This window comes from Linepithema humile, chromosome 3, assembly GCF_040581485.1.
Source record: "Linepithema humile isolate Giens D197 chromosome 3, Lhum_UNIL_v1.0, whole genome shotgun sequence".
In the NCBI taxonomy this organism is placed as follows: Eukaryota; Metazoa; Arthropoda; class Insecta; order Hymenoptera; family Formicidae; genus Linepithema; species Linepithema humile.
The window spans coordinates 21,425,294-21,451,293 of record NC_090130.1 but is presented as its reverse complement, the minus strand read 5'-3'; the positions used below and the strand labels follow the sequence as shown (position 1 = coordinate 21,451,293).

Below are 26,000 nucleotides of genomic sequence, written 5' to 3'. Positions count from 1 at the left end.
TCATAAGCGATTGTTAATGCAACACGGCAATGGCAAACATTAAAATGGACCGCGGCATTATTTCTGCGATGAGAATTGAACGAGCGTCGCTTATCCGGCTTAAATTGTCGTTCGGTATTTTTGTCAGTGAATGCGCTTGCAAATGTTTCGAATTTCTGGAATTACAAGAAGATCAGCATAAATGTTGCTCATTATCGCACGTTATAGCCGTTTTTTTTTAAGTTTCTTTTTTACATAACTCTTCGATCTTGATGTACGAAGCACAATGCTAACGATGAGAGAAAATTTTTAGGAGAAAAGAGCTATGTTTATGGGAAATAAATTCAGGCTGCGAAGTTAGACGGCTGCATTTATGATAAAAGGACAAAATTGCTTATATCCGGTGTAATAACGGCTACATAATTTGCAATGAGACATTATACCGTTTCGCCAAATTCGTAAATCTTTTATTATTGTCTGGCGCGACTTATCAACCGCGAAAGGTCAAGATGATCGTGCCATCGCCAAGACATAAATTGCACATAAATAACGAAACGGGACCTCGAGCGCCAATTATAGGCCAATAATAGAGCTATAAATCAGACATGTCGAACTTCCAATCGTATTATTCGCGAGACACATCGCGACTGGCCACGACGATTGCAATTTCTGATAAGCCTTTGGTCCCGCATCGCCCTGCATTGGGACGGCCAGTCCGGCCGCAATGTCGCTTTGAGGGCTGTCGGACTATTATTTCTGGACGAATTAATCGGGGACGAGGAAGGAGGGGAAGGACGCGCAGTGCTTGACGCGCAACGTAGGGCGGACGAGATGTTCGTTATTTTCTCTTTCGAAGTCCGGTTAAGCCTGCGGGGTATTGGATGGTCAAGGGGGAGGGAGGGGAGAGGAAGACAGATTGAAACTTCTCTAGGATGCGATAGATAGTAAATTGCGGTGGTGTGCTGCTCTGTGACAGTTTTAGACAAACTGCAACCAGCGTGCAACTATCATCCTCAAAATCGGACACGTACGTACGTGTTCGATTTTGCATGATGCGATATACACATGTGGTGATCGTATATTTCCCCGAAATTTCGACTATTAATGACTGACCTTTTACATTGTTATTTGTGTCTTCTACGTTTGGCGACTGATACTTTAAATTCATTCATGAAATTATTATAGCGAACGGCAAATTACTATGAAAAGCTTGACCCGTTTTATAAATTTTTGCCGAAAATATTTATTGTAAATGTTGATAAAAGAATCTCGTCTCTTCATCTCTCTCTCTTTTTCTCTCTTTTTCTTCTCGTCCATCGCGTCTCACGCCTCGAGCGTTTGCACAAAGACTAATTTGTTACGCCGTAAAAATTCAGATAAATTTCGAGCGATGAGATAACGCGGTACGATGAAATTGCGCGGTAAAAGAGAGTTCGATTTCAAAGCGACATTACTAGTCGTCCGGTTCGTGCTTCGTTATTTCCGCCGTTTATAATTAAAGGGCAGAAATGCGAGATAAAAATATTTCGAACTGCCCCAGTGCTCGTGGCTGTTAACTTTCGCCGCCGGCCACACGCTCTGTGCCGCCATTTATTCTCTACAAAAATCGACATATGTATGTGCGCGTGGTCAGTGTGTGGTTGCGTAGATATCGCCCGACCGACTGCTGATCTTCCGTCAATGACGAGTTTCCAAAACGGGCCGATTGTAGAAACTCGCGAATACATTCCGGCGATGAATGACGATTATGCGGCGCACATCGGGTTGGAAGGAAAGGGCCTATTTGTTGCGGGATGTGGCGGCATAATGATCTCCGCTACAGCGATTCGTATGTATGTCCACGCACATTCCGCTTCTGTGCTCTTGCTTTAAACACGAGGTTTTACGTGCTGGAAATTACGACGAAAGTTTTAATCACGTACTTCCATTAGTCATGCACTCCATTCGACGCGCGCCCGCATCGTGCGACTTCGCCGTCGGATTTCGCGGCGCCGGGAGACGGCGCGGGGCACGTGCGCTCGAATACGTGTAACGCGTATCGCGGGCTCGCGAAATCTTCCGAGAATATCATCGCGATAAGGGCTCGACTAGCGAAGTGTCGATATATCCGAGTCCCACGAATCGGATCGCGTTATCGGATTTGGATTGCGAAACGTCGTGGAGAAAAATCCGCGTGACATTAGAATTTCAACTAGGAATTTGATTTTGCGAAAGTCGGAAGTGTATCGCGGCACATGTGCGAGACGTTTACATTTAGACATCAATGGAAATCGCGTTTTTTTGGGTGGAGTACATTAACTGAAATATGAATAAGAATTAATAACTCGGAGGAAACTGCGACATCAGCTGAAATGCGATTCGAGAACGTTGTAGGTGATTTACGATGCGCAAGTCTGAGCGCGATAAGAGAAAAATCACGAAATATTTGTCCTCGATTAAAATGGCGCAATACAGAATAATAAAACGATTTAAGGGATGTTGTTTAGATGCTTATCCCGTGACATTGGGAGAAAATTAAAATGCGATTTACGGCGGACCAAGGGTCTTATTCGCGCGAAAAAATTGCCGTTCCGAAGGACTGCTAAGCCTCTAAGCTTCTTAGCATGCTGCTGATATGCCTCATTTTAATGATAGTTCCGCTCGTTCGCGAGTTACATATTTTTCCAGATACGACGTTTGCTACTCCAATAATTTCACGTAATAGGATGGTCGTCGTGATAGCGATCGCCGTCCGATTCCACGAGAGATTTTAATAATGAGATCCCTGCTGAATGTATTGGACTCCCATGCAGCCCGGCAAATCTGAATGTATTACAAATTGCGTCTGCGCAATCTGCGCGGCGATCTAGCACTGAACTGGCGAAAATATTCCGCGGCGAAACGGCCGGCGGTATGCCTGATGCGTCCTCGCTATCGCCCGCCATCGTCGCGAAGGCGGCGGATTTTATCGAGCATCGTGTAGGACGCCCGTGTCATTAAAGCTACCCGCCGCCCCCTATCTTTCCCACCCCTCGGTCGGCGGCCACCGTTTACCCCGAAAATGGCGGCGCGATTCTTAGAAAACGGTCAGAAATCGCCGAGTTAATATCGGCAGAAGCATTAGTGTGTTTGGCAGGGTGGAAAAAAGACGGTGGCATGCCGTGGGTAATACAGGCGTCATGCAACGGCGCACGCAACCACAAAAATCTCGTGCAACACACCCTCGGCGCTTTACGCCCACTCCTCTGCGGCCCACGGCCTCCCTTACCCTTTGCCATTCCACTCTCCGACGACCATCACTGTGTCGGTGGCATTCACGTGTGCAGGTTTGCGGGCGTTTGTGTAACCCGCCGGTTGTGTTACACAAGGCTTGCAGAATGGTCGGCACACAACGCCGCATAACGGTTCACGTGAAGCGTTGCCGCACGGACAAGAAAGCGACGCCGCTGTGTATTAGGGGCAGCCGGCAGTGCGAGGGATAGAGGGGGGGGGAGGGGGGTTGTTTCGTCGCAAATCATAGGTGCCGCGACGACCGTGCGCACGATCTGGCCAACGATTTCTTTGTAAACCGCCGTTGTCGCCACGAAGACTCATTATATCCCTACTCCCCTCCCCCTCTCCCCTCCCCCCACCCAACCCCGGAATAGTCGGCGCGGACCTTATTTTTAGAAAAAGCACGACTCGGTGAGCCGCGCACACGGTACGCTCGTATCACAGGAGTCATTAAAACACATGCTCAAGAACTCCCAACAGTTCGAGGAGGGGTTGCACCGCGTCCGTTTTCAGATCCTCGATGTTCGTTGTTTGTTGTTTTTTTTTCTCCCTTTCTTAGATAAAGCGAGTCCGCATTGTGTGCGACGTAGCGCGCAGTGCGGTCGCTCAGCACTGATCCTCCGGGTAAACATTTGCACCGCGACACCTTTTCCTACCTGAGCGAGCAAAGTGTGAGATTAATTTCCGCATTATCGCGCCTGATGCATGCGATCGCCTGTGATTCTCATCCTCCTCTTATATTGTTTACACGATATACTGTACCGTTAAAATTCACAATCAGACCAGCACGTTTAACGTTAACACTGCAGTGAGGATTTACGGCCTTGTAGACCGACAACAATTTTTTTTTTTATTGCAATGGAATAACTTTCTAATGAAGTCGATAAATATATTAATTCGTACATTATAGCGTAAATAAGGTTTTGAAAATTGCTATTTTTATTCAATATTGAATACAATCGTGCGCCATGTGAAACGTGCATATGTAATGTAACATTTAATCGATAAGTCTATTCTGATAATTTTAATTTTATTTTTTATATTTCAATATTCAAAATGAGACTTCGAAAGTTATGAATTAGTAAGTAAAAGAGGCATTAAAATTTATTACTTACGAGCGAAACGTTGCACATACATTTAAAGGACGTCTTTAATAAGTAAATGTATGTAACGTGACGGCGATTTAGGAATTTCTCGTATTCTCGTAAAGCTAGGCGGATCGTGGATTCCTGGGAATCCAGGGTGAAACCTCTAGAGATTAATCGGTAATTTCGGATATGAGAATGGGCTCTTTGTGCGTATATTTGATTTCCGAATATGGCTATGCTACATAATATTTTTACATATAGAATGCTGATAAATACATAATTCTTCAAGAAAGATTTTGTATTATTTCATACAACATACAAATATTTTCTGCGCAAAATGAGAAATCTATAGTATCTATGTGATATTAACAACATCGTTTATTCGATATCTTTTGGTATCTCGTTACGCTCGTTATAACATATTTTTTTCCATTATTTTATATGCTTTCATACACAAAGTCTAAAATTTTTTTTACCCTACGCTTTCATGATTTAGATTCTGTTATTTCAAACCACATTATTAAACTCTACAAATGTGCAAGCTAAAGAGAAAACTTTAAAAAATAGTATTTAATAGCGACGGTTCCACCGTTGCAATCTGCCCGCCATGTTAAACTTTGCGTCTTCTCTTTGCATTTCTTATGGAATATTGATTTGGAACAGTAATTTGGTTAACCACCTTTTGCAACTACTGCAAACCGCTGTATCGTTTGTTGCGACCTCGAAACAATATTCGGATAAATGTACTTTTCGCGTGGAATCAAATACGGCGGTCACCATATATTTGCATATACATATTTATCAATACAACCAATTATTTGTCCGATGCTGTTTTCTGCGTGTAAACTCCTAAACCGCCTGACGTATCAATATTATCGGCACGCCTGGGCTATAGCTTTCTATATTTTTTATAGAATGATCAATAGCGTAATTACGCAAGGTACATTATCGTGTTTTAGTTGATTAAATTTAGTAGGCATTTCCTGATTGATGCGCTGCAACGCGTATTTACTAGGTGCGCAACTAAGTTTCCGGGTTTTACACATGGATGGCGCTAACGATACATGTAGTCGATATACATGTCTAAAGTTGTGTTTTTTTATTAACTTGGACATCTGTCAATAACCAGTCATAATACCAACAGATATCGCAACGCAAAATATTTTTTTCTAACAAGAAAGATGTCGAGTTTTGTGCCAAATAAACAGCATTTGCGGGAAGCTTTGCTTTTCTGCTTCAACTTGAAACAAAATGCAGCTGAAGCACGTCGTTTGCTTGAAAAAGCCTACGGCGAACATGCACCATCGAAAACTACCTGTGAAGATTGGTTTAAACGCTTCAGAAGTGGCGATTTCGACACTGAGGACAAGGAGCGCTCCGGAAGACCAAAAACATTTGAGGACGCCGATCTGCAAACGTTATTGGATGAAGATGATACACAAACACAAGATCAACTTGCGGAGGCATTAAACATGACTCGCCAAGGTATTTCCAAACGTTTACATGCCATGGGGAAAATTCAAAAAGAAGGAAAATGGGTGCCGCATGAGTTGACTGAGAGACAGATGGAATATCGAAGAGCCACTTCCGAAATTTTGCTTTTGCGGCATGAAAGAAAGAGTTTCTTGCATCGAATTGTTACTGGCGATGAGAAGTGGATATATTTCGAGAATCCCAAACGCAAAAAATCGTGGCTTTTACCTGGCGAAGCATCAGCATCGACAGCACGGCCAAATCGCTTCGGAAAGAAGACAATGCTTTGCATTTGGTGGGACCAAGAAAGGAATCGTGTACTATCGTCGCGGTATTCATGTATTGCCAGAGAGATGGCAAAAATGTGTAGCTAGCGAGGGACGATACTTTGAATCGAAGAAATCGTTTTATTCGCGGTATTCATGTATTGCCAGAGAGATGAAATTTTCCATTTTGCATTTTGCATTGATAAAAAAACCCGGAAACTTAGTTGCGCACCTAGTAATTAACAACGTTTCGTACTGCTAATAGTGTTTACAGGTTGTTAATAAATTCACGCTTCAAAAGTTCATAAGTATAAAATTAAAATGATAATGATAAAGATGTCAATAAATGATAACGATAAGATGTCTTGCGTTGAAAATTAACAAGAGAACATTTTTTTGCAAATTACGAAAAATTGTATTACAATAGATTCAAAAATTTCAAACGAGTTATATTTATTTTGATTTTATCCGTCAAAATCACACAAGACGAATTACAGGCAGGCGAAATGGTCGGGTCATCTAGTTACGAGAATGTGTTCCCACGCAACGGTGAACTTCTTTCACGGGACATTCATTCACGTCTTCAGGTATATCAGCGCATCGCGAAAAATAGCTGTGGAAATTCTGGCGCTCGGGGAATAAGATTGGTATCGCGGCTGAACGGATCTCGAGAATGCGCTCGGCGTAGTCAGTCGTCCACATACGTATATCCGGCCATCGATCGTCCATAAATCGGATCGCGCTGCGATATCTCTCGAACCGTTCTTGGTCCGGTCCATGCACGATAATTGGCGAAACGACGATTCCCATAATGGAAACCGGCTCGACGTCAAAGGTCACGAAGCACTGCGTGCACCACTGCCGCGCGTGCGTATACGCGAAGTTGATTAAATCACTCACCGAGATTCGGACGGGAGAGCGCGCGCGATAATTATCGCTCGTTAGCTTGTTATGTTATCTGAATTTGTAATCAATACCCGAGAGGAAGTCCGAAGCATCAGCTCGCTTGCGCCGCTCGATCTCAATATGCGAAGTCACGCTGCGGCGACGGTCGTTAATAAGATGCAAATTGAATTGTTAATTTATTTTGCGATCTTACTCGCGTCTATTTGATGATTTTATTTCGCTCTTCTGACGCTTCGTTCGATGACTTATATGGCGAAATGGTAAAATGTAAAAATTATTTGTAGCTGATGTATCAGTATCTGATATTTCAATCAAATTTCTAAAACAGGAAATCTGAACATGTCACTGTGAATAAAATATAATCAATATGTATTTTTAGATGAAGTCTTTTAATGCGCTTTTTAGGTTTGCTGTTGAAAATTGGAATAGGTTTATCATTCATTAGATAGGTAAGAACAATGTGTTCGGGTTAAGTAATTTCACAGATTAAATGCTTAATTAAGTATTTTTAGTCAGCGTCGACTAATTAGCATCAATAAATTATGAACATAGCTGGGAAATGCAATCGTGCTCGGTTACCACAGATCGCGCGGTTCTTAAATCATTTTATATCTTAGAAAAATAAAACTAAAAATTCTTATTAACAGATTTTCACACATTTTGATCGTTTTATAAAGTCTCGTTGTACGCCCGCATTTAGAGGCTACAGATTAATAATATTGTTGTGTCCCTGTATTTTATCTCTTCGAGAGCAGAAGATTCGTCTCCAAAGAGATGCTTGTTTGTAAACAAGCGTAGTCTGTCAGTCTTACAGAAAGAGCAGAAGATTCGTCTCCAAGGAGACGCTTGTTTGTAAATAACGATAGTCTGTCAGTTTTGGAGGAGCTGTCAAATTGTGCGGACGCGTATTAATAGCTCCTTTGTATTAATCGGTTTCGGCTTCTAATATTAAGTAAATAATATTAAGTAAATAAGTTCTATTAAAGTTCTCGCTTTGTTAATAAGTGTTCTTATTTCGCGTGAGTGAGTTCTTTGAGTGAGTGAATCAATCTGAAGTTGATCGGCCGATCCATATCGTTACACGGGAACGTAACAATATAATATTAAATTACAAATTGGTGATATAAAAATTATTTTGAAGAAAACTATTGGCATATATTATTTTATGAAGAGCTCACCGACGCCGCCATTTAATTAAACGCAAATTAAACTGCAAATTTATCCATTCGGCTCGGTACCGGTAGCAATGAGCAACGGTCGTAGAGCTCGATGATCACGGAATTCGCCGCAGCTGCAAGAAAGAACTTCCAAAGTGCGCGACGACTTGGGAACTCTTGGAAACTCGAACGTTGAGATTATGATATCAGGGATAAATTTGAGAAATCAAGAAGAAACGAGTAGAATAGTGCCATGTTCAATTGCAGAATAACAAAAGAGTCACGACACTTATTAGACAGATTTAATTAATTTTTTATAATCGTTCTTATAATTAGCACACTGAAATTAGTTTAATCTCAAGTAATACGTGAGAAAATAGGGCGACAATATTGCTCTACTATGTTATGAGCGCGTGAAAGCAATTTAGAGCATCTTTTACATAAATGTACACCTTTTCACCCAATTTATAATTTACGGGAATTCGTGCGTCTCGTAAATTCAGTGACTAAAGTGGCAATGAAATATGAACGACTCTACGGTGAGATCTGCAGATGTTTCACAAGCGTGTTGCAAGCGCATTGAAATTTCTCAAATGCATTTATGTTGAAAAATCATGCGTTTCGGTCGAGTATGTAAGTATATGAAATTGCTATTCAGTGTCCCTTTTGAAAATACATGTATTCTCGACATCAATGGCTGTGTGAAATATAAATAATCATTCTCGTTTATTTGAATATTATACAAGGTGAAGGTCTGAGATTTTACACGGACGGCGAAGGGACTGGGGTGTCCCAGTCACCCCACAGGTTTTCATTAAAGAAAAACCAGAAATATTCTGGTGACGCGCGCTTGTGGCCTAGTAATTATAAAAAAGTATTTAATAATGTGCTGGAAAAAATGTTCCGAGTTTTTGGAGATATTTTAGGATGATTTATATAATATGTAGTGGTGGCTATAACAAGTTTGCGGATATTTGACGCCCTTGAAACGCGAGATTATCTCTCGTTATCGGCGACATGCAACTCGCATTATTAAAAATTATTGGGCACGTTATTCGAGGAATAAATTTCAGCGAAGTTGAATAACGTCTGGCTATCCAAGAGCGGATAATTAGACAGCTTGAAAAATGTATTTGCGCCATCTGTTTCGGGCGTACAAGCTTCATTATACTAATCACGCAGAATGAATACTCCACAAAGATGCTAAAGCACAGTGTCTATCAAAAAATTATTTCTCCGCATAAAAATCTTTTGAACGTAAAATTTTAGACAGATTACAATTCACAAATTTTTAAACATTATTTTACTCAACAAAAAAACTGCACAATTATGAAAAAAAAATAGAGATAAACGATTAAAATTATTATATTATGTAGATGGATTAGAGAATTTATCCACACCTGGATTAAAATGGATGCGATCACATTGTGGGTGTTCTATGGCAGTATATGGAGTGATTTATTAGACACGTTTATGGACGCAACAACAACATTAGCTCTTCAGGTGTTTTCACTAGTAAAACAGGTCAGAGGACAGCGTTAACGCTACACAAATGCTTTGAAACATCATTCGAAAATATGTCATAGTAGTGCACTCCATTTAGCAAATAGAGTCGCAAAGTGCACAAATCAAAACCCTTATCATTTAATTGCATTAAGACATCATCGAAATTTATCTAATATTTTTTATTTGCTTGTAACATATTGCTATTATATGTATTTCTCGTATAATTACGTTAAGATTCCATTTAATTTTAATTTCTTATTTCGGCTTTATTTTAAATTTACAAATGCATTGTTATTCAAACTAAGAATGAAACAATCACGTTCCGCGCTAAATGTGAGATGCTGGAACGAAAGCGTGCGTCTTGAACGTACTCTGCATATTTTAACATCCAGCACTCCTAGGGAAAAATGAGAGAGTGCGACGAAAACCCTTTCTCTGAAGCAAACCAGGAAATCTTGTTCAAAGACGTAAACGCGTGCGCACACTTAGCATGTTTGCCAAGGCTACACAAAATGCATGTAGACCGCTCGGAGAGATCTACTTGACGCTGTACCGGGTAATGTTTACTTTATTTTAAACGATAAAACTTTCACGCGAACACGGAATTTACGCGTACTGAGTTTTCATTTTCGTAAACAGACGTTAATTCGCAAAAGGATAAATTCGACATGTCGCAATCCCGGGATTTCGCGTTTCCCTCGCTGGATCTCGGCGTGCGCGACCGGAGGATCCGGACCGATTGAGCGTCGAAAGGTTCTTCAGATCCCGAGATCGGAGATTTCCGCTTAAATCTGTCTGCTTGATAACGATCGCACCGACGGGAGGTGCGGCGATGGTTCGCTCGCGAGGCGAAGGGCGGCAGCGACGGTGGCGGCAGATGGGAGGGTGCGGCGGTCGGGCGGTGGGTTTAAGGCAGATTGGCTTGCATGGCAGAAACTCCCGAAGTCGGAAGCTCGTTATGTGCAGCACGCAAACACACGACTCGAAATTATCTTCGTAATTAACTGCACTTCTTAACATAACGCATGGCGTGCCAAGCCGGCCAGACGGCAGGAATACGTATTTGGTGGAATCTACAAAGACGATACGTAACCTGAAACTGGCATCAGCTGCTTAGACGTCTTTCCGCGTTCACCGTACTGGCGTACTGGAAGTACGGCGAATTTGCACGGTCTGTCTGCGGCAATCATCTCGATTGGATTAACCGTTTATATTTATCGATCGAAATAAGATATCGCCGCATGCAAACGATATTTTAATATCTCTCGTTGATTATTGAAATCCATGATTATTCACGATATCATTCCATTATAATTCAATTATTATTCATTCTCGGTACATATGTATTAGTTTGATCTCCGCATCTATTTGCGTGACGAAACCTTCTAACGTATTCTTCATCGGGATTGAATACTACTTATATATATATCACGTTGAACAGTCGGTCGACATGAATCACCGCCGAGATCGAGAAAACCTCCGTTTTATTTCTTTTTACAACACGAATGATTATGCTTGCAAAAATACTCTTATTGTTCTTTCAGTTTGTACGATTCATCCCCTTCAATCTATTAGAACTTTGCGTTTTCTTATGGTCGTACCTGTTACGTGCGCCTTGCACTTCTTGCTGACCATTTCCACTTGCTACTTGTCCTAATTTACTTTGATCGTAGCCGATTGGTACTCATTACACGTTCGAAGCATTGGTTCAAGTGGAGAGAGCCCGGTGGCTGTAAGACTTGTTTACTCTCTCTCCGTGCAATGTGTGCTCGCCAAACGCGAATTCAACTCCTTCTTCGATTACCTATTTTTGTTCTCCAATCGAGACTTTTATCTGAAACGTGCGTCAATATGGACATTGAAATGCGTGAAACATGTAAACATTGACTGTCGGGTAATCAGTTAAATACAGATGCTTAATTTATAATCTATGTGATTAATGCGATTCATAATAGTTTAATTAGGGCAGATCATTTACATCGTAAAATGTAAATGACTCTATCACGGTTTCAGCGACGAAAGGTTAATTGTAAACCTTGCTTGTTGTGTGCGGCTACGTTATCAGGCTGGCTTATCATATCGAATCGTTTCCAGGAGCAATCGATTTTTGACCCCTCACCTTACAACGCGACCGGAAAAACAATGTGAAACACGAAAGGAGGCATTTCGCGCGACACGCTTTAAAGATCACCTATAGTTTCCAAGATCATAACGTAGGCGTTTCTGTGAACTATAACTAATTTTAAGAAGTATTACAGAATGCAATAAACGTGACTCCGCCAAGTTTTATAAACGTGGTATTCGTAGAAACGAAATTAATGTTCAGTTTATGAGAAAAGTTTAACAGGAGTGACATTGACACGAGAAAGGTTGACGTTGATCGCTATTTTTAAATGCAACCGTGAATTAATTTACATTATTTTTTTTTTCTGGATATCTAAGAAAGGACTTTTATGCATTGTGCAGTGTACCTACATTTAGTGGCCGTACACAAAATGCGCCACAAAGCTTCCGATTTCATTCTTTCGTGAAATATTTCAATGCATTTTCGCGATTCTGGCAGTATATCGTGTATTTCTGTGCGATTTTATTATACGATTCGCGATAACCGCGGAATGCCGAAATGGTTCGAATAGTGCGGGAAACGATCCGCGCGCGCTAGTTTTGCGCGAGGATGAAAGAAGACAACCCTATAAATTACGTTGGTGCAAATCCAATGCGTCTCTAGAAGCGCAGAAATACATTAAGCTCTTCTTTAAAAGTTGTCAAGATGCGGGAAAGTTCTTGATCTCGCCGTTAACTTTTCAACTGGTCTTTCTGCATCTGTGTTGTTCGCACGCAGCACATCAATGCTCCATGTTCTATTTTTCAGCTTTGAGCTCGTTTACTGGTTATTTTTATTGCATACAAAACTTGCAGCTTAAAGGAAGTCCCAGAATATATATACATATGTATACACGTCTCGCGTATATTCGCATCTTTTCGTACTTTTTTTTTATTGAAAAATTTTACTGTTAGATAAAATAATGCATAATGATGTTCACTCTGCGAATTTTTATAAAGTTGGATAATTATGAAAAATTGTTGTTTCTCAAGAAGAATAGTTTTTTATGTCCATAGCGCGTCTAACGCGGAATATCACTTTGTCGCCTTTATCTTTGCGCGAGATTCGTATAAAGGACGACAAGCGAACCGAAGTCGCAACAACGTCAAGCGTCTCCTTGCGAACGAAATTTACGGAATTTAATATCACGCGATAACTGTAGCGTAATAACGTCTTAACTGTAACATCTTAACTGCCGCGCGCGCACGGAGAATTCATTCAACGTTTTCTCGCTCGCGGAAACAAGAGGTTTTTGGCACGCCTACGCCGAAGGGCGCCAGCTTTTCTGCCTCTTGGCTCTGAATGCGCGCTGATGCATTCTCGCAATCGTAGTCGCGCGCACACGCGACAGCATCTGTGCGCTGCCTTGCCTTTACTCCCGTCTGACTTCTGATAAAGTTAACATACGCGTCGAACGCGAACAATATTGCATGCAATCGTGAGAGACGTGTTGTAGCGAGGAAATGCTCGCGATGAAATACCTCCGTCACACGCGTCACATTTCTGGGTTTATTGTTAATTAGAGGAATCGTTGCGTCGACTGTCGTACACATGTGCGCGCGCGCGCGCGCGCAATTTATCGACATCCCGAAAGAACCCATGTCAATTAGCCGCGCGATTACGCGTTCTATGCGCGCACCGCCACGCGTGAGACATATGTAATTGACTCGCGTCGATGGAGGGTGCGAGGCCGGTTTCGCGGAAGCGATAAGGGTAAGTCGGTGACGTAAAGCGGTGGAGGGACGCGCGAGGGGCGGCACAGTCGCGCGAGGGTTGTATATTGCGGATTTACAGACAGGGCGGCAGACTGCCGGGCGGCTATGGATACTAAATTATTTACCATCTTGTCTATCCGTATGTTAGATACTTACCGACACGTGTTGCATGTCTATAGATGTTTGTCTTTGCGATTCCCTTGTATCGGAAGCACTCGCAGCGCGGTCACGTACCGCCGCACCGAAGTTTATCATTACGAGGCTACGACAAATAAATAACGAGGCATCGTCGTCGACGTGGGCCGAACTCGTCTTTCTCGGAAGAGACATATTGATGATGGCATATATATGATACGCAGTGCGGACGTGAGTAATGAGAGACAATGATTGTCTATAATAGATGCGGGCCCATTCAAGGGAAACCGCGTATCGAATGTAAAGTCCGTTGTCGTCGAAAATGCAATTTCGTGCGAAATACCGTCTTGAAGAGAAATGCAAGCTGAAAATTTTCGTAGTAAATAATCCTGATAAAAATGCGCGATTTTAACAATACAGTTTGCACGGATAATTCTCCTTATTTTTTTTAATACATAATTATAAAAAGAATTTTTAACCAGACTTCTATTACAATTATTTCAAAAAAAAAAGCTGCTACCGCGGCAGGTAAAGTGCAGCAACATGTAATGAAGATAAATTGGACAGCTTTTTACTTGTTAAAATATGTGTAACAAAATTATGGGGATGTCGGGGATATTTGGTAAATATACGTATATTTTGCATTCAAACATCGCTACGCAATGTACATGTAACATTTACAGTCCCCTTTCTATTTACGGATGTAAATATTTACACACCTTTGAGTACACTTGACAAAATAAAAATACAATATTTTCATCTAACAAACAGTACAAAAGTATATTTTACATACCTTTAAATATTAATCTAGGTCTTTACGAGCGTCGCGCAATGACAATTATATAATGTTAATGTAATCCGCTTAATCGGTGTATCGCTATTAATTATGCAGTGTGCAAATGTTGTTGTAGAACTTCAAACGTTTTCTCTATTATCTAGAGCGATGATAACTCCATTAATTTACGAATTGAATTTTATGTTACTCGCGTTTTATCTCTGCGCGCAGTCATATGTGTAACACGACTACTAATTGGTCACTCAATAGAATTAATTATAATCGAGGGTACTCATCGTTCTGTTATATCATCTGTTCAATCCAGCTTTTGCCCGAACGAATGAGGGCTTCCGCTTTAATCCGTCGGTTCGACCCCAGCGGTTGACTCATTCTTAGGGCATCATTATCGAGTGTTAGGTTTGCCTTCTTGTCGATGAAATCTCGTCCTGCGTCTCGATCAATCCCCTATTATTGTTCGTCTCGTCATTTGTTCACCATTGTCAACGTCATTTTTCCGTGACATCGATCGTTTGAGTTTCTCGTACGCCTGTTATCTAACTCAACATTCACGTCGATGCCCCGTTGCATACAATGAAATTATTTAACCGTTTTCCTTCTCGACCGTCGTTCTGAAGAGTTTTAAAGAAACGGAAACTTATAAATTCTGAAATTATATTCAGGGAATTTATTTAGATTATACAGATAACTTTTTATATTCTAGTTTTCGATGATTGTTTCTATGTAATGTCGGAAATTAATTATCACACTTTCAATGTGTGTGGATTACAATTTGCGAAATAAAGTTACTAGCATAAAAAGCGGACAAAAAATAGCTGGACATTTATAGCGCCGTCTGATTTTCTGCTTCATTTTACCATCCAAAATCGATAGTATTAATCCGATGCCCCGCGGTCCATTCAAAACTTATTCGCGCTCTCTATAATACGTGCGCATCGAACATTGTTTCAAAATTCATGGACTATAATTTCACCGGCTTTAAGAACTGCATTTAATTCCATTAAATATTCACACACGCTGGTCGAACGCGATTTCGAAGCTTTGATACAACCAATCGCGAAACTTCAGCCGTCAGTATTGAAAACTGGGAAACGTATCAGCCAAAGTTTGGCCATGCAATATTATGTTGCATAGTTTATCGGTTTGCTATTTATCACTGATTTATAATTTGATTTTTATGAATAAAAATTATTGTTTGTGCGATGTATGTGCGTATATAAATAATAGATCTTCAGGCTTTATTCAATCCATTCTGTTATATCTATCTTTCAAAAGAGCTTTACGAATGAATTTTTCAGTACATTTACGATGGGTTATTAGTACATGGTGAAAATGATTGCAACATCAGTGCACTGATATTAAGCGTAGCTTATATGTATAAATCAGGATGTTTAAATGGTTTCGTATTTGCGTCTCGTATTTGCTGCATAAAGCCGAGTGAGATTGAATTTCGAAACTTATGATAATAACAAATATCTGGGACAATATTAATTAGACACATTAGCGCGGATTTATTTCACGAATCTTTTTTAATTATTTCTTACATTAGTTTTTACAATGAACTATTTTATCAGTGCACTAATGTATTTGATAATTTATGTAAAAACAAATTAATGACATAGCGGTATCATCGCACTTCAACATTATTATACATCTGCTTATTATCATATTTTTTAACATGCATTTTTCTTTCTTTTTTCAGGTGAGTACACGAGATTATAATCGGGCTGATGTTGCACGGGAACTCGTAAGTCGTGAGTAATAATGGATAGCAATTGGGGTATGGAAATGTTGTTAAGATGAATGAGAAATAATAAGGCGTAATAGGAAAGTAGCGGCTCTAATAAGGTTAATGCTTTCCCTTAAGTGATGGAGGTTGACTCGCTTCCGTTGCCGAGAAGAGATGCTGTACTCTGAAATTAGTACTTCAATACTTTAGCAATTTAGATCTACTATCAAACATAATTATCGTTTTCACCTTGTAATAAAGTCGGAAAGTGTACGCAGTTTTATTAACACTTTTTATATATATATATATATAACTTTTCAACTCTTTTTCCTTAAATAATTCGTATCACAAAAGAACTTATAAAAGTTAAGACGTGCTTTTAAGTTCATCTCTTGTTTAAGTTTTTCTTGAAATGTTCTCTCTTCGTTCAGTTTTATGTTTTAACGTAACTATATCGTAAAAAAAGAAGAATTTAAAACATAGTCAGCTTTCTTTGTCGCGTTTGGGCGAAGCCATTACTCGTTAAAGTGCAAGGTCTTAAAGTTTGGCGCGGAAGGATCATACATATTGAAAATGAGTGCGAACACTGACCCACATAAATTTTCGGTTACTACTACGCCGTCTCCGTCGAAAAAATGCGCTGACTTCGCGTCTCGTCGTCCTACCTCTTTCGAGGAGCCAAAACAAATGCACGGACTACGGAAAGTTCCGGCGGTAAATGGAAATCGCGGCCGGAAGTGACTATGCAATATTAATGATTTGCGCATACATTGAAGATCCCCGTCGTTTGTCCATTTGTCACTCGCTTAATTAAAATGATCTATACATATTTATTTGTAACAAGAATTGCATAATTCTAGTTTCTTTTTTTTACAATATTTATTTTTCCAACTTGTCGTGAGTTGAAAATGATTGCAAACAAGGAAGTTTTACCGCATATTCGCCGTATTGAGAGAACACTGCCGTTAATTCATAAGCAAAATTCTTGAAGCGAAAGACTTTTTCTTTAGCATTGCGACTTCTTGTCGAACTTTACGAGAAATCTTAACGCTGTAGCTCTGGGCACAATGTAATCTGAAACTCTTAACGAGCCGTAGAGGTAACGGAACGCGGACGAGCAGTGCACGAGCATTTTCAAAATAAACCATTAAGGACGATAAAAGTTTCTTAAGCTTGGATTAAAATTTTATTCCCCAATGAATCGGAATGATTAGATACTTGCCATTTACTGAAAGTTGTACGTGTACAAATTTCACCGACTAACAAAATTCAAAGAAATGCCCGTATATAATATATATTCATAATTCAATTCTTTTTCGGCCCTTAAAACGCATGATTTTTGTTTGAAGCAACGAAATATGCAATTATTGAAATTAAAAAATGCTTTTACTGCGAAAGAAAGAGAAAAAATCATTTCAAGTTACTTTCTCAGCTCGCATTTAAGGGCGGTGTCCGCCAACTTCCGAATTTCCTAATGCAGTTAATCCCGTTACGTTATAATACGACAGCGACTGCTTGCCTTCGTTGCTTCCTCTAATTAGTGGTTCGTTTCCGGTGCACAGCATTGTTTGCGCTAACTACATTCGAGGCGCGCAAGATTATAGGCTACTCCGGGGAGAGGGAGTTAAGCAGAAACAATGGAAAAACTCAAGAAGCAGATAAATAATAAGTCCCTGTTCACCGGTTCTCTCTTTGTAGACGAGACCATCTTCTCTTATGTAGAACAATACGTTGAAAAAAAGCCAGCGCGAGGAGAGATCCGGAATGGTGATTTAAGAGCGCAGATAAGCGTGTTCTATTAATTGCGCCCAAAGGAATCCCGTTTAAAGAGGCTAATTCATCCCCTCGCTATTTTATATCCGCGACATGCCTACACGTACGACCGCGAGTACGGACATTCTTTGGCTCTTTCGGCGAGATGTCGTGGATGTGCGCCGGAGACAAGGCAATTATTGAAGGAATTCCCGGAGAAACAAGCGAAAAATTTATCGGCAATTTAACTTTTTAGTGGAAGCTCGTAAATTTCTGAAAAGCGCGATTTTTTAAAGTAGAAGACTAGGAAAATACCAGCGATATAACACAATCAAATTTATTAAGAAAATATATAAACATTGCGTAGTCCTTTAATTAAATATTTTATCGAATGTATTTATAAATTTTACAAAAATTCCGTCAAACTAACGACTGTTATCCCGGGGATGCTTTCAATCATGCAACGTTGCGATGCAATTATGACGTGAAAAGCCTCCAAGCAACAGTTTATAATAGGATTGGAAAAAGAATAACTGGAACACGGCGATGTTAGTAAATGTTGCAAATGCTTTATCGTAAAATTACACACGGCGCTAATAAACGTTGCGAACATAACCATTTTTGCTACAATTTGGTCGTAATCTCTAAAATCGATTCATTTTTACCGATATTGATATTTCGACTAATTTACACAATAATTATATCTGTTTATTGCAAAAACAAAATAACGCGCCAGAGCAGCCAGCTGCATTTTTTTAACGCAACGCGGGCTCCCACGATAATAAATACATTCAAAACCGGCGATAACGGGGAATATCGGCGTACAAATTGACACTTTCGCGTAACGACCGCGTGTTCGTTGCATCGCGTCGCCGCCGATTTTCCGAGGGTTTTTCATAACGACCATTAAATTGCATTACTGGGCAAAATATCATTTCTCCGCGGCAGAAATTTCGAGATTAAAGCAGAGCGTTCCGCGGCCAGAAATTAGATTCTCTCACGGCGATTGTTTCCCGCAGGCCGTTACATACAGCCGAGATATTATCTCCGCCCCTAAACTCCCCATTTGCATGGCGACTCTCGAGTACTGCAATAATACATACCTCGTTTCGTGCATTCTAAAGTCACTGTCCGCAATGATCGCGCGAACAATGACTTTTTAACATCATTACAATGCATTTTATCAGCGTGTGACGTAAGACACCACTACACGATGCTTTTGTGCGAAAACTGTAACGCGATGTAAACGACGCTTTGCGCGGCGGTGATTCTCTATAACGTGTCCCGCATGTAATAACGTCACCGCAGAGATAACAAAATGGTTCTCTCGAAAATAATCCATTTCTTTCTCTGCGCCGTTAATAAATCTCGGTTCCATTATCGTATGTTCGAGAAAATCTTAAAAAAAAAATTACTACCGCTATGGGGCAGTTTCGTCTCTTCCATCCGCCGCGCCGAGCCCGTATACGCGTCTACACATCATTACGCCGTGTAATAATAACCGCGTAAAAATAATACGGATCTCCCGTGAGTCCGCCGCTCCGGCAATAAAACATCGCTGCATTAGGGTTGCGAGCGAGGTGTAAACTCCTCGTTCGGAGCGGCCCGCGCGTGGAAAATGGCCTGTAGGGCCTTCTCGAGAGCGGTTTTAAGAGGGTGGCGGAGAGCTGGCGGTGTGAATGGGGGATTCGACGGGGGGAGAGGGGAATGTCGGGAACGACGGTGGGTTCGAGCGGACGTTGAAGAAGGGGGCGCGGAGGTTAATGGGCGTACATAACGAGGGCCTACATTATGCAAATAGCCGTGGATGGCCACCAGCCGTCGACTTATATCTTATCACTTTGACTGCCCGGTCATTCATATGAATATCGCACCCCTGAGAGAGCGAGTGCATTGGGCTTAGCTTCAGGGATGGTTTTAGGTGCGAAACGAAACGGGCGAGAAAACGACCGGTCTTATTTTTCTCCGGCGCAGTCGGAGTCGTTCCGCGCGCGTCGCTCGTCGGAGAGAAATTATACTTCGATTTGTGTCGATGACGCAATTTTTACGTAATATTTTTATACACGTGTCAGAGAAAGTATATTTTTTTAATGAAAGGAGATGAGAGGAGCGGCGGAACGTGAGTCGTTTCGTAAGCTCGGACTGTAAATTCGTAGGCGGAATTTGTTTTCGCCGAATAATAATGGGACTTTCATGTTAATATTATATACATTAGGCGGAGTGACCGTGCGGAAAGTATCGCGCGAACGTGACGAAATTCGAGTTTGCGTGTGATTTCGCGACGGCAAACCGCTGATTCGGACTATCTTGAATACTTTGACGTGATGATAAGGCCAGATTATTTGACCGAGGACCGATATTTTTCTATGCAACACTGACTTCGATGGTGTATGCTCGTACATATCAACACAGCGATATTTATCAGCGTTAAATTATACGTGTACACGCGAGAAAAAAATAGTTTGTACGATGCTGAATCGCCGTTGTTCCATCGTTTCAACAATCCTCTAAAAAATTATAAATCTAACACGGTTTGTGTATACAAAATACACAATATAATATGTGTGTGTGTGTGTGTGTGTGTGTGTGTGTGTGTGTGTGTGTGTGTGTGTGTGTGTGTGTGTGTGTGTGTGCAAAATTGCGATTTATCTCCGCATCTTTTGAGTACATATCGCGCATCGATGCATAACGTATTTCAGCACAGAGTCACGTATGATTCAATATTATTATTATTTAAATAATCAGATTATGCTCTTTAACAATACGCGAACTGGGGCGCACATGTGCACGCGGTGTGTGCAAATAATTACTCCTTCATGTAAAGTTGGTATACGAGTAAAAAGGTTTAAGCGTGGTTATTAATGGAAAATAGAAAGTATAAGGTACACACACGCGTTGCGTGCTTTTATTTCTGTGTTTGAAATAATCTCTTTGAGGAGACGCGATGACATGTTTGAAAATAAGAATGGAAACTCGAACAATTCCTCATGCAGTATGCATTTTTCAGGACGGTATCGAGTAATATCTCTGCTCGTGGTACTCGATATCAAATCGGTGAAAGTTTTCGATTAAATTTCAGAGTATTTCTTGTTACTTTCTATCCCGCGTTCAACCGACGAAGGGTTAACACTTCATTCATATCTACCTGATTTGCGCGATACCGCAGATTTCACACACCTTACAGCGCGGATCGCGCTGCGTCACGACACGCAAGCGGCGGAATTGGCCTTATCGAGCCTTCGGTACGCGATACCGCGCGAACGATAGTTGCCGGTTGCGGCGAATTACCGTCAAAACACCGATATTAAGTCTCGCGAGCTCGCTTCGAAGAAATACTTGAGTTCTGGCTTTCCATCTCTGTTGTTGTTGCGCGCACGAACCGTTATTTCTAGTCCGCTTGCCTCGCCCGATCAGTTTCCAATACACATAAACGAAAGCGCGATGCAGCTTCACGCGCCAGATGCATTCGCGCAAAACTATTCAGTTTCATTCAGTCAGTTTTTTTAATAGTTTTTTTTTATAGTTTATAATAATAAACTCATGTGAGTTTTACACAAATAATTCAGATATGTTATAAACGCGAGATAGGTCGATTCGTTATCACATATCTCACAATTTTGACGTCAAAACTTAAATAAAGCGCAAGTGAAGCGAGTTATACTGAGATTTCTTACGGGCAAAGTAAATGTGGATAAAACAATATATCAGCAACAGCGACAACGGTTCGCGGATCAAGTTAGAGTAAATTTCGCGACACGGTACGTCACGTAACACGCGCCGGATGATATGCTTTGCTAATTTCGCAGAACGAAGTATCGCGAGAGAGAAAATTCTGATACGCGAGCGTACGTTCGTTATTATTCATCTTAATTGAAACACGAATTAAATTCAACATCTTCACGCGCGGATCTGTTCTCATCATAAATTTAAAGTGAAGTTTAGTAGATAATATCCTCCTCTCTCTCTCTCTTTTGGGTCTCTGTGGGTGGTTTGGGCAGAAGTTTGACGTACGAGTCCGAAGTGTGCGTGAGAGAGTAGCGAGCCGCGTATCCGCCTTTAGTCCAGATTATTCTGGATACAGCAAACTGAATTTTCAAGGGAGGAAACCACCTGTTAAAACTCGTTACCTCGCACAAGGTCGAAAGACGAGGGACCTATCTGGTTTCAAACTGCAAAAAGGAAGTGCAGTCGGATTTCCTCGCGAAATCCCGTCCTCACAGAGATACTCTCTCTCTCTCTCTCTCTCTCTCTCTCTCTCTCTCTCTCTCGGCGCCTCTTGACAAAATTCAATCGTAATATTCCTTTTGACTTACACTGACGTGTCCGTCGAGTTCAGATATTATCCCTTTGACCACGTTTGTCCCCGGTGATAGAGAAAAGTCAACCCGGTGGAGGGTTAGTACTGGTTGAACGGCCGCGGCAACGTCGTGCCCGCGATTATAATGTATTGCAATATGATATTATGCAGCACTCATGAGTATGACAGGGTATTATCCTCACGCAGCGCAAGATTTCCATATTGCGGGCAGCGTGGTATTACGCGAAATCGGCCGCATAATTACGAATTTACCGTTAAACATCGCTGACCACCATGATGTGAATATAAATGCGCGTTGCATCTCAATATCAAGACTTTTCTTCTCAATCATGCAGAATTAATGTTTGCCGCATCATATTAGATTTATCGCGCGATAATATGCATGAAATGATTAGTTGTGATGCAAAAAGGGACATTTTGTAGTATAAAACATGCATTACAGCTTGTTGCCGCTTGTATTGATTTTGATTAATCGCATTGGTGCTTTGACGGCGGATATTGCTACTGCTGCCGATCAATAAATTTGCAAAATATTTTTGCCGCATTATATACAACATTATCTGGCTTATATTAATATAATAATTATTCAAATAATGTTATTAATAATTAACACAAGCCAGAAATTAACAATGCGTTTCGAATTTGGATTAGAATATTATCAAATATGTAATTTCCGACTAAAATTAATTCGCAATATCTTTTATTGTATAGTTATCGATTTTCATTTATTCTTATTTTATCTTTTTAATTTCTTTATCTAATTATGTCGGTTTTAAGTGTATAAAATTACTTGAAAAAAAAGGGATTAGAAAGGAAGTTAATTGGAATTATATTTTATATTTTATCTTATTACATTCAAAATTGATGTTCTTTATTTAATTTTGCAAATTATGCTATCGGAATCAGAAGCATGATATATATTTTTGTTGAGTTCTGGAAATATTTTTAACAAACTACAAAGATCCGTATATTTTTCAATCGAATTTCGCTTATTCACAACTCAATTTTTTTCACGGATTATCGCAATTGACGCGTTAAGGGAGAGTCGCGAGGCCGCAACGCGAAAAATAAGTTTCTGCATTTCAAGAACGTTCATTCCCGATGTCTTTATTGTGCGCCTTTCTCAAGTTATATTGCGGTCGGGCCGTAAGTTCGCAGGTTAACAATAAAGCTGAACCTCAGGCGGCAACGACAGGGTCACTGGGTGATTTATCGAACTCCTTCCGTCACCAGGTCGTTAATCTTCCTACGCGCTTTGTAGTCATCAGCGTGCATGAAGATGTGTATTTCGGGCTCGGCACTCTCTACAAACCGATTTTAACGACTCGGCCGAACAAGACGGAACGAAAAAAAAATATAATCTCCATCGCTCGACATCGCGCAATCTAGCGTTATTTCGATCACGATTTTTCATCGACACCATGAACTTCGTTCATTTTCTTGTACGCTCTTTTTTTTTTTTTTTTTTTGCAAAAAGTTTGTCGATACTGTTCGTGTCGGGTTTCTTGTTCCGATTTGACGACGAGTCAAAGAATAACTTATTTGAATTGCGCATAATTACAAGTGAATTGTAACACGTTGAAATTGTTAATACAATAAATGTTATAACGGCGATAGTAATATTTCAAGAAAAATAAAGAAATACAGAGTACAAAGCAAATTGATCATACAAATATGCGAAGAAATGTTTAAATAAAAGGATATATAAAACTTCCGGACAAGTAAAATTTGTAAATAAAAAAAAGTCCGTCTATTAAACTAATTTTTAATATGCGCTTCATTATCAATATTTTCTTTTTTAATTTTTGTACCATTTTGTAGAGGTATTTAAAGATCAAGGAAGACTAAAACTTTTCGCTCGTTTCTTACATTCGCCATTTGTCGAGTTAAAATCCATCGGATGAATTAAATTTTAATAACTTCAGGCTACCGAGTGAACAGCTATTGGAATCGTTCATACTGTCACACACATACACATTCTTCAAATCCACGCGTAGTGCTCTCGCTCGAAAATTTTAAAAGCAGCGCAGCGGATTATTAATTTTTTACCCGCATTATGAATATTGTAATGAAAGCCAAATGTGAATTAAAACCGACCTATGTACGCACGGGCGGTCGAGACCGCCTTACCGCGGTCGTTATAATTCCTGAATTTTATGCGAATAATTCACACTTTTTATTTCGCATATTAAACTGCAATCCCCTCACCACTACACGTGCTGGTTTCGAAGGCATAAATTTAATCCTCTTATCTTTTTGCAACTCTATGAAGTATCAGACTCATTAATATCACTTAATTATTTAGTTCGCCGCGTGTCACTCTTGCACGTATATTTAATCGTGTGAAATCAAATGTGCGTTCTACGCGAAAAAGACGTTAGTAGTTGTGTCTGTCTTGAATGAACCTCGGAACATATCCTAATTGGATCTTTGACAAGGATTATGGCTTATTGATTAATCCAAAGGAAGAAGACGTCTCGCTTTATTGAATTAAAGACGATGCTACGTGAAATGTGTCTGGCGCAATTAACGTGATTAGTGCAGTTTAATAATTAAGCGATGTTAATGAGGCTTGATGTGACAAAACTAGCTTTTAATATATCATTTTTACGAGAATAAAGTTTATTTCACCACTATATATATTATTTATTACAATTTATGATGCACACAAACGCGGTTGGGTTTTACTTAGTGATTTATAGAATTACCGGCAACGTCGTAGAGGCGAATAAACTGCTCGGTCGCGCGTTTCTTTTTTCACGTTGGACGTAATGGCGGGCCTTAATAATTGCGTAAACCTGGTATAATTGGCAACACGATACCTTTACGCGGCAGGAAAGTTTGCGGTACTTTATATAAAACACACAAACGCAGAGAGGCAATTATATTCGAAACTTATTGCCAAGCAGGGCAAGTTTCTTGTAGCGGTGCAAGCGCCGCCGCGGAATTTATTTATAAAAGCAGAACGCAACAATCAATATTTTTGACGAATAACAATAAATTTTTATTGTTGGTACGTTTCTCTATCTCTCTCTATTCAATTTTGGCAAGTTGGAGGCCCGCGCGAGACTTGTCTATCAAGTGTCACCGACTGACAGCATTTGTCACTGCAGCTTTCAACTTTTTTTTTTTTTTTTATTGGCCAGCAAGTCGAGAGAGAACTCATATAACTCATCGTTATCTCTCATGTGAAGGTGTGAAATCAACGGCGCTTGTTTAATTAATTGGATTAGGGCGGTGACCGTGGTTATTGAAGGATAATGATAGATTTTCCCTCGGTAAAAGGCCGCCAACTGGCTTATTCGTGTGTCGTATTTACCGGACCTGGAGTACCAGGCCACTCCATCACTTAGAGTATTCTCCCCGTGGAATTCTGTGGACTCCTGAGATCTTGTTTCATGCAAAAAGTAAACTTCCCACCGGCTACGCTGGAAATACGCTCCAAATGCTCCGCTGGTATACGTGTACGTGCAATGTAGGTCTTATCGATCTCTTGGCACACAGAAAAAAATGGTTTTCACTTCCACGACTTTTCCCTTCTTCTCGCAAAATTTGCAACAGCCTCGGATTGCGCGTTATCTTGGGCTCGCGAAATGGAGCATTGTATTTTTATTGGAAACTTTTTATTTTTACGCCGCGCTTTTTTCTTCGCCAACAAATCGTGTTATTTAACGAGAAGCAAAAGGTACCGTGAATTTATCAGGCGAATACTGAGCAAGTGATGAGTGGTGTCGTAGATCAGGATGCTCCACGTCGCTATTAATACAAAGCGTCCACCGTTCTTTACAGGATAAGTTATTGTCATCGAGATAACTTTCGCTACGTTG

The 26,000-nt window shown here is 40.4% G+C and overlaps 1 protein-coding gene and 1 long non-coding RNA gene across 5 annotated transcripts in view; both read left to right on the top strand.

Annotated features, from left to right (window-relative positions):
* Positions 1-26,000, top strand: part of LOC105668775 (neurotrimin-like) — a 144,902-nt gene that overhangs the window by 40,734 nt on the left and 78,168 nt on the right. The window lies entirely within an intron of this gene.
* Positions 6,301-16,052, top strand: LOC136999098 (uncharacterized). Of its 3 annotated transcripts, XR_010889514.1 has the most exons (5): positions 6,301-8,754; positions 8,868-9,378; positions 9,498-9,645; positions 10,029-10,183; positions 10,267-16,052. It is a non-coding gene; the product is annotated as an uncharacterized lncRNA (long non-coding RNA). The 3 variants fall into 3 exon arrangements; XR_010889515.1 differs by having other exon boundaries at positions 6,301-8,981; XR_010889513.1 differs by having other exon boundaries at positions 6,301-9,378.